This window comes from Euphorbia lathyris, chromosome 1 (assembly GCF_963576675.1).
Source record: "Euphorbia lathyris chromosome 1, ddEupLath1.1, whole genome shotgun sequence".
Classification (NCBI taxonomy): domain Eukaryota; kingdom Viridiplantae; phylum Streptophyta; class Magnoliopsida; order Malpighiales; family Euphorbiaceae; genus Euphorbia; species Euphorbia lathyris.
In genome coordinates, this window is record NC_088910.1 from 60,180,718 (window position 1) to 60,191,185 (window position 10,468).

Consider the following 10,468-nt stretch of genomic DNA (forward strand, 5'->3'; position numbering starts at 1 on the left):
TATGCTTCTTCTTGATTCTTAATATATGCTATTTGGTTGTCAAAAAAAAACTAGGAGAATGAAAATGTTTTTTCTCCATTAATTAAAAATTTTAATTTTTCTTAATAAAGTATTAAGTCCATAAATTAAATTTAGTTAAATATAATTAAATCATAATTATATAACCACTCAGTATAAAAAACGTTTATAATTAATATGTGAAATTAATTCTATTAATTAGAGTCATTATGCTCAACATTTTTAGAAATGGAAGAGATTCAAATAATTATATTTTTAATTAATATTTTTCAACAACTTGTCCTATGGTCATGTTTCATTTTCATATATTAAAACTTTTGAAATACTAAGAATTTTGTACAAACCAGAGTATAATGGTTAATAACTACATAGGCATATATTACAAAAGCAATTGTCTCAATATTCCATAATTAATGTACATTTTCGGATTTTGAGTATCAAATTAATTTTTATTTACCTTTTAAAAATTATTTTCTTTTTTAATTTAATTTTAGTTAAATTTTTATGTTGTAAATTGTATATGTAAATTTAGTTATTGTAAATTATATTTGTTTTTAATTTAATTTTGTTTAAATTTTTTATGTGCAAACGGAGCGGGAGACTGTCGCGGGGAAATCTATCCCGTTATCAGCTTGTCGGCTAGATATGGACGAGGAGGAGGATACACCACGTCATACGAGACTGCATGGTATTGATGTATTATATCGTAGATGGAGAGGGGCTACGACGCAACAGGTGCGGAGGGCTTCAGTTGAGCAGGCTGTGTTGGATCAGCCCGATATTGGGGGAGCGGAGGCGGATTCTTCTGATGACCGAGATCTTGGTCTTGACCTTATCGATGATTATTTTCAAGAGGTAGCCGAGGCACAACGACGACCGGTATCTGGTGGTGATGGTGAGGGCGAGGGTGGCGATGAGCAGCCGACCCAGGGCAGACAGCGCAGAGGTGGTCGCTTTGCGAGTACATGTATTTATAATTTTAGTATAGTATTTATAATTTTAGTATAGTATTTAATTTTTTAGTATTATTTAAATTTTCCCCCACCCAGCCACGCAGGCGTGAGGCTATCACGCCTCACCACAAGGTGAGGCGTGAGGCTATCACGTCCGCACCTATGGTGAGGCGTGATAGCCTCACGCCTCACGTTGTGGTAAGGCGTGATTACCTCACGCCCACATGCTCGTACCGCGATTCAGTGATGGGGAAAAGAAATCTGTAGGGGCCAGAGTATCGGTTGATCTGCTTGCAACGGGTCAGGTTGAAGTCTCTCTTGAAAACCCATTGAAACCAAAGTTCACTATTATGCTAGAATTAGTGGCCAAGTGGGGGAGACCATGGAAAGACGCCCTTGTGGTAAAATTACTAGGCAGAAGCATTGGATTTATTGCCCTGCAAAAGAGAGCATTGGAGCTCTAGAAGCCTGTGGGCAGTGTTGGCATTATGTACATTGGGTACGGATTTCACCTAGTCAGTTTCGATAACATGGGGGACAGAGCAAAGGTAGTCCAAGAGGGCCCATGGATTGTTCAGGGCCACTATCTCACAATGAGAACTTGGTCGGAGGATTTCAATCCAGCAGATGCCAAAATTGCAGCCACCTTTGTTTGGGTCCGTCTTCCTGAATTTCATGTGCACCTATATAATGAGGACTTTATAATGACTATTGCAGGTTCTTTAGGGAAGGCAATCAAGGTTGACCGCAATACTATCAAAGCTTCCAGAGGCAAATTTGCAAGAGTTTGTGTTGAACTAGACCTTTCAAAGACACTAATTGTTGAGTTTGAGGTTAACAGCAGGACTTATCATATCGAATATGAGGGGCTACATGTGGCATGTACGAAGTGTGGGAAGTACGGACATCTCCGAACAACCAGTGAAACCACTCAGGTGGGCAGTGGTGTAACAGCAATAGCTAGGAATGCACCTGCAAGTGCAATTCCAATGGAGAAAACAGGGCATAATGCTTCTTATTCTACAAGTGCTCCTAATGGAATCCAGGGGACACCGGAAGCAGAGTATAGGCCATGGATGATGGTGGCAAGAAGAAAGACTCCTTATAAAGGGAAAAGGAGTCCGACGAGTGAAGTGCAGACCCGCACGCAAGGGGCCGATGACAAATAGCCCGCTAGCAAAGCTAGGGACCTAAATTTGAACATCGACAGTGACATTGTGGGGAATAGCAAAACCATTGCCCATCAAGGGCATGCTTTCTTGGCAACCAAAAAATCAAACCTGCCTGGAGGAGGTAGGGGTGCAAAAAACCTAACTCTGTTGACCAGAAACATATTTGGCCCTCTTGAGATGGAGGTTGGGGATGTAGTGTTGGAACCGGAAGCTAAAGCAAATTTACAAAGCAGGGGAAAGCGGATCAAGCTGGACGCCACAAACATTGAGAATCATGCTCCCAATCTTAACACTGTTGGGAAGGCAATCAGAGTTGACACAAAATCTAAGGGATCCATTTCAGGAAGAGTTGCACTAACTGATGTGACCAACATGGAGAAGAATGTTCAGAAGCTGATGGCTGCGACCATTATCTCGTCTTTACAGTAATTGCTGTGAGAGGACTACCGGTACTTTTGTTTTAATCTTTAAATGAAAGTCATCACTTGGAATTGTTTCGGAGTGGGAGGCACTGCTTTCTTCCGTGCAACTAGACATATCTTATCGATGCATAATCCGGATATTTTTGTTCTTTTTGAAACCCGCTTACCTAGTAACCGGGCTATTGAGCTTTGTAGAAAGTGGAACTTCTCTGATACTGACTGTGTGGAAGCTGAAGGATTTAGTGGCGACATCTGGATGTTTTGGCATAAGGATCGAGTTACAGTGGAAGTTGAAGAGAAAAAATAAACAGTTCCTCCACACCAACATCACAGACATTGGGGGGCTACCCATGGGCACTGCTTCTTGGTTACTTTTGTCTATGTGAGACCACAGATGGTTTTCAAAAGACTGTTTATGAGAGATTTACTGATTATGAAGGAGTCAATCAATAACCCGTGGCTCACCATAGGTGATTTTAACTGCATTAAATCACCGGAGGAGAAACAAGGGGGCTCAATGCGAACTCTTGACAGATGTGTGTTCTTTGTAGATTGGATCAATAAGATGGAATTCATTGACTTGGGTTTCCAAGGTCCGGGGTTTACTTGGTATCATGGCTCAACTCGTCGCACTAGGATCGCTTGTCGTCTGGACAAGGCTTTATGTAATCAGGTGTGGAGGTCCAAATATCCGAAGGCGCTTATCCGCCATCTCCCGAGAAATAAATCGAATCATACCCCTCTCCTGCTTAGTTTGAATTGTGAAATACCAATGCCGACACCAAGGCCCTTCCGTTTTCAGGTCGCGTTGATGCAAATGAAGCTTTCTCACAGTTCTTTGCTGAGCATTGGAACCCGCATGAGCAGATTACTGTCAGCCTGGAGAACTTTACTCCTAATCTCTAGTTCTAGCACCGGTCTGTTTTTGGAAGGCTATCCTACAAGAAGAAACTAATCTATGGACGGCTTACGGGTGTACAGCGAGCCCTCAGAATCAACGTCAACGATGGGCTATTATGTCTAGAGAAGAAGCTTCTAGCGGAGTTAAACGCCATCTTGGAGCAAGCGGAAGTGGTTTGGTTTCAGAAATCACGAAGCAAATGGTTGAATTTTGGGGACAGAAGTACGTCTTTTTTCCATCTTTCTACTCTTATTCGGCAAAGGAAAAACAACATAGGAGGGCTACGGGAAGAGGATGGGTGCTGGAGATGGGAAATAGCTAGCATTATTGAGATGGTCCTTAATTATTTCTGCAAACTCTATACTGATGAGGAGGTAGTGAGAGGCCCAATATATACCATGACTGGGTTTCTGAGTTTGTCAGATGCAGTCAAAGCGAAGCTGGATAGTGAGTTTATTGCTATAGAAGTTTACAACGCACTATTTGCAATGGGCCCCTTTAAAGCTCCTGGTCCGGATGGTATCAGGCGGGGTTTTACCAGAAATTATGGAACAAAGTGGGCACACATGTTAGTGATTATGTTCTTAATGTTCTGAACTCAGGCTCTATCCCCCCGAATCTGTCTGAAACACTTATCTCTGTTATTCCAAAGGTGCCTAACCCCGAGTTCATGTCTCAATTCTACCCTATTAGTCTCTATAATATGCTCTATAAGGTCGTAACGAAATGTATTGTGAATCGTTTAAAGCCGTATTTGAGTAAATTGATTAGTCATACGTAAAGTAGCTTCATTCTGGGGAGAAGTATCACTGATAATATCATCTTGGTACATGAGGCCATCCACTCTATGTGGAAAAAAAGGGTCGGGTGGGGGACATGATTTTGAAACTTGATCTTCAAAAAGCATACGATAGAATAAGTTGGCACTTCCTACGTGAAACTCTCACCCTTTTTGGGATGTCCACATAGTTAATTAATCTGATTATGAATTGTGTGGCTGCTTCAGAGATGCATGTGTTGTGGAATGGGGAGGTTCTGACAGGTTTTACTCTGTCTCGGGGGCTCAGGCAGGGGGATCCCCTATCTTTATATCTATTTGTGCTATGTTTGGAACGATTGCGTCACATGATAGAGGATACAGTGCAATGTGAGGTTTGGAAGCCTGTAAGGCTCTCACGAAATGGTCCCGCACTATCCCATATCTTCTTTGCAGATGATATTGTGCTAATAGCAAAGGCTAGCATCAGTCAGGCCGTAGCTATTAATAATATCATGAAACAGTTCTGTGAGTGTTCAGGCTAGAAGGTGAATCTCAGCAAATCAAGAGTTTTTTTCTCCTCTAATGTGTTTACAATTGTTAGTCGTGGTATTTGTGATGTGTTGGGCTTTGAAAGCACGGGTAACCTGGGCAAGTACTTAGGAATGCCTTTGATTCACAGTCGGATTAACAAAGATACTTTTAATTATGTTGTCGATAGAGTAAACTCGCGGCTTACAGGGTGGAAAGCAAAATGCATCTTTTTTGGAGGCAGATTAACCCTGGTCAAGTCAGTAATTGTGTCTATTCCCATGTATGCAATGCAAACTACTGTCCTTCCAATTAGTATCTGTCATAGGCTTGATGTGTATAGCAGAAGCTTCCTGTGGGATCGACAGCTAATAGAAGACGCCCCACCTGGTGAATTGGGAAACGGTTTGCAGAGATAAGAATGAAGGAGGTCTCGATTTGAGAAACACAAGAGAGTTCAATACTATGATGTTGGGCAAACTGAGTTGGAAAATTCTAACTGATATAAATTGTCTCTGGGTAAAGGTTCTGCGTGCTAAGTATGGTGGAAATAGACACAGAACTGGCATTTTCAAATCACGTGGGAACCAATCTCTAATTTAGAGAGGAGTTGTGGAAAGGTTTGGGACTCTCCGTCTAGGCTTAAGGCATCTAATTGAAAGTGGCAGAAATACCAAATTCTGGACGGATGTATAGCATGGTGAGGAGACGCTTGCGGCTAGGGCGGTGAAGTCTATTCCGGAGAATTGGATGGATTTAGTTGTTTGTGATTTTTGCTTGAAGGTAGAGGGTGGAATTGGGACCTAATTAGGCCAATTCGTAATAGAGAGGCAATTCTTGAATTAGCAGCAATTACCATTTTTTTTGAAATGCAGGAAAATGACGGCTGGTACTGGATGGCTTCAGCCAATGGAGAATACTCTGTAAGCACGGACGTCAAATTGGAAAAAATGAGAGGAAATGCTGGGTTGGTGGTGTCTGTCCCTGCTGGCTTATGGCGGAAGTGCTTGGAAATTTGCATCCCTGAACGAATCTGTGCCTTCATTTGGATGGTGGCATATAACGTTATTTTATATAATGCCATCCGGGTCAAACCGCACTTGGCAGAGGATAGCTCGTGCTCATATTATGGGTTGGAGGAAGATACCCTTCATGTGTTGCGGGATTGTGAGAAGGCTTGTTTATACTGGTTCAAAATTGTGTCGTCTGAAGCTCGACTGCTGTTTTTTCAGCTAGCACGGGTGGACTGGATTAATGCAAATATCAGTACCAGTTTCGTGTTTAATAATGCACCTTGGAAAATCATATTCACACTTTCAGTCTAGTGGTTATGGAAGACGCGTAATACAAGGTTATTTGACGAATGAGGAGCGGTGGACGTCACGCCGAAATTTATTTTGGCCAGAACTCATGAATGTTTAGCTGCTACTAAATCTATGCTAGGCAGACCATATCGTGGGAAGGAAGAAATCTGGATAGGTTGGAGACCGCCGGCTTAGGGTTGGGTTAAAATCAACACTGACGGGGCAAGCAAAAGGAGCCTGGGTTTTTCGTCGGCCGGAGGTTTACTTAGAGACGCTTCTAGTCATTGGATTGGAGGGTTTCTGGTTAATTTGGGAGTTTGCACTGCCTTTCTAGCAGAACTTTGGGAATTGTATTTTGGGATTCAATTAGCTTGGAAAAAAGCTTAGTAAAACAAAGAAGATGGTTAGCTATTTATAGCAGCCAAGAACCATCGATTACAGAAGCAGTTGTAACTGCTGAAACAGTAAAAAATGCTGTAAATGAAAGTTTGTTAGAGCAGCTTTGATCCTGTGTATGCTAGCATATTATAGAGTGAAATGAGTCTTCATTTAGTTATCTCAACATGCCCCCTCGAAATAAAGACTAAGACTGAACTTGAATGAGACCCATTTTGATTAAAGCTGGTAACATTGTAGAAGAACTCAGTGGTTTGGTAAACAAGTCTGCAAGTTGCAACATCAGTAGAAACATGTGAAGCTTGAATGAATCCTTGAGCTATATATTCTCGTATAAGGTGGCAATCAATGTCAATATGTTTTGTCTCTTCATGATTAACTGGATTCTTTGCTATAGAGATTGCAGAAGTGCTGTCACAAAAGAGAGGAATTGGTAATTGAAGTTTGATTCCAAAATCATGAAGCAAATATGAAATCCATTTTAATTCGCAACTAGTCACCGCCATGCTTCTATACTCTGCCTCTGCACTTGATCTACTAACAGTATTCTGCTTTTTGGCTTTCCACGAAATCATGGAAGACCCCAAAAATATGCAATATCCGGAAACCGATCTTCTAGTCTTTATACACTTACCCCAATCTGCATCACAGTATGCTTGTAACCTGTGTATATCTGTTTCACAAGGGTAAAATAAACCAATTTGCAAAGTGCCCTTTAAGTATTTTAATACATGCATAGCTGCCTGTAAATGATGAGTACAGGGACTCTGCATATGCTGACTTAATTGTTGGACAACATAGCTGATATCTGGTCGAGTGAAACCAAGATACAGTAATTTTCCAACCATTCTTCTGAATTGAGTAGGGCCTTCAAGAGGTATTCCTGGATCAGATAAAACCAAACCATGAGACATTGGACTGGAAGCAGAATGTGCATTAGTTAAACCTGCATCGTCCACCATATCCCTAATGTACTTAGTTTGAGACAAAGTGAGACCCTCAGCTGATCTTGCTACTTCAATACCCAAAAAATACTTCACATGACCAATGTCCTTGATAGTAAAAAGGTTATGTAAGAATGCTTTGACCTCAACAAGACATTGCTCTACTGGCCCCATGAGAAGGATATCATCTACATAAACAACAGCAGCCACGAAGTCATCCTTTGATATTTCAGACTTTAAAAACAAGCAGTGATCATTGGGAGATCTTTTGAAGCCAAAAGCCATCAATTTGGAACTCAACTCTTTGTGCCACTAACGTCCAGCCTGTTTAAGACCATATATAGATTTAACCAATCTACAAACTTGACCAGGCTTGGCTAATGTATACCTTTCAGGAGGAGACAAGTAAATTTCTTCATCCAAGACACCATGTAAATAAGCATTATTTACATCTAGTTGGTGTATTGGCCAATTGAAAGCTGCTCCTAAAGCAAGGAACATTCTTACTGTAGCTACTTTAGCCACGGGACTGAAATTATCAAAATAATCAACTCCAAGGGTTTGGTTATACCCTTTTGCCACCAGACGCGCCTTATACTTGTCAATTTCACCTGTTGGTTTATACTTGATTTTGAATACCCATAGAGTGGACATGGTTTTCTTCCCTTTTGGTAAGGAAACTAAGTCCCAAGTATGATTGGCTTCAAGAGCAGTCAGTTCTGCATTCATTGCTTCTATCCATTTAGGATTATTTTTGGCTTGATGGTAACGAGTGGGAGTCTTTTCTTCGGAAATATTTACCATAAAAGCTTGATGCTCATTTGAAATTCCTGTCATTTGAGGTAAAACATACTTCGAAACTGTTTTACAACAGGAAACGAAATCATGTAACCATACTGGTTTTTGCTTTACTCTATAAGACTTTCTAGGTATTGGTAAATCCTGAATAACAACTGTATCAGTGTGAGAAGCAGCCAAAGGATTGTTGTCCTTATTGAAATTAGGCAGATCAGACTCTTTGAAAAGTGTATCATTTTTGAAAGGAAAACATTCTTCTCTAAAAATGACATCTCTGGAAATAACGATCTTATTTGCAGCAATATCAAATACCTTGTAACCTTTTTGTCTAGGAGAAAATCCAAGGAAGACTGCTGCAGATCCTCTGACATCAAACTTTTGCTTGTGTGGTAAAATGTTTGCATAGAAACATTGACAACCAAACACTTTGTACAAGCTGTAGTCTGGCAGTTTCCCGTATAATTTCTCATAAGGACAAGTCCAATTGAGCAATTTAGTTGGTAAAATATTAACCAATTGTGTTGCCATTAGGACTGTTTCTCCCCAGAATTCAATTGGTATAGCTGCAGTAAACATTAAAGACCTTGCAATATTTAATAAGTGTCTGTGTTTCCTCTCCACAATCCCATTTTATTGTGGAGTGTAAATGCAAGTCTTTTGATGAATTATTCCTTTATCTTGAAAAAGGGATGAACATTGTTGGTTGACAAATTCACTTCCATTGTCTGTTCTTATGATCTTTACTCTTGCAGTAAACTGAGTTTGAGCCATGTTTAAGAAAATAGTTAAAGCATGACATACCTGAGATTTCTGGTTAAGCAAGATTATCCAAGTAAATCGCGAAAAATCATCAACCAAGGTTAAAAAATATCTTGCTCCTGTATAAGAAGGTACCTTATACGGTCCCCATAAATCTATATGAAGCATCTCAAAACCATTAGTAGTCTTTATTTCACTTTTACCAAAAGAAAATCGGTGTTGCTTTGCTACTTGACATACATCACAAAAACAAGAATCTCCAATCAAATCTATACTGGATACATGAGATAAAACATCAAATGAAGGATGTCCCAATCTCTTATGCCAAAGTTCAGTTTTATTTTCAATTACAGATGCAGCAAAAACATCTGGCTTGGTTATAGAACAACAAGCCTTTATCTTACTAATGATTGAAACATCGAAAGAACTTGAATCAAGTAGATATAAGCCATCTACCATCCATCCTACTGCCACAATATGTTTGTCATTCAAATCCTGCAGATAGCAATAGTCCTTATGAAATATAACCATAATCTCATCCTGATGCAATAACTGTCCCACTGATAAGAGATTGTACTTGAAGAAAGGAATGTAAAGTACTTTCTTCAAGGTTAAAGATTTGCTTAAAAACACATTTCCAGTTTCAGCAACAAACTGAACACTTCCATCAGGCATTAAAACTGATTGCTTATGAATAACAGGTTTTCTATCTAATAACCAGTCAATCTTAGAACTCATATGAGATGTTGCTCCACTATCAATGATCCAACTGTCAATTGAATGAAATGAAAAATTATTTGATGAATTTTGTTTACCTGAAAATCCTGCAAAAGCAGAGAAGTCACTCTGATTATGCAATGGTGATTCTGAAGTGATTGCAATAGCTTGTTTGCCTTTGAACATTTTGTACATCTCTGATAGCATGAATGCCATATTTTGAGTATCACCTGTATCATCTCTACTATCTCCGCTATTTCCTGATCCAGTTACAGCTGCATTAGCCCGAAAACGTCCCTGATTTCCATGAGAAGATCCACCCTGACCTCCTTTGAATTTGTTTTTTGATTCTTTATGCCATTCTGGATATCCAATAATTTTCCAGCAAGTTGCTCTCAAATGTCCAGACTTATTGCAATTATCACAGAATTTATCTTTACTGGAATCATCTCCACCACTATTCTTTGAATCTCCTGACAGTTTCTTATCAAATCTGCTGAAACTAGCAATTTCAACAGCTTGATGTCTGGATATTTCCTATTGCTTTTCAACTTTTAGTAGCATTGAATAAGCCTTGTTAATTCCAGGCAAAGGCTCTAAAAGTAGCAATTGATCTTTAACATGATCATATTGTTAACTCAAACCAAGAAGAAACTGCATCAATCTTTCTTCCTCAACAGAATCACTCAAGCGCTGAAAAGCATTGCAATCGCAATCTTTTGATGCTCCACAATGACATTTAGGAATCGGACTAAGAAAGTTCATCTCCTCCCATAATTTCTTCAATTTATTGAAA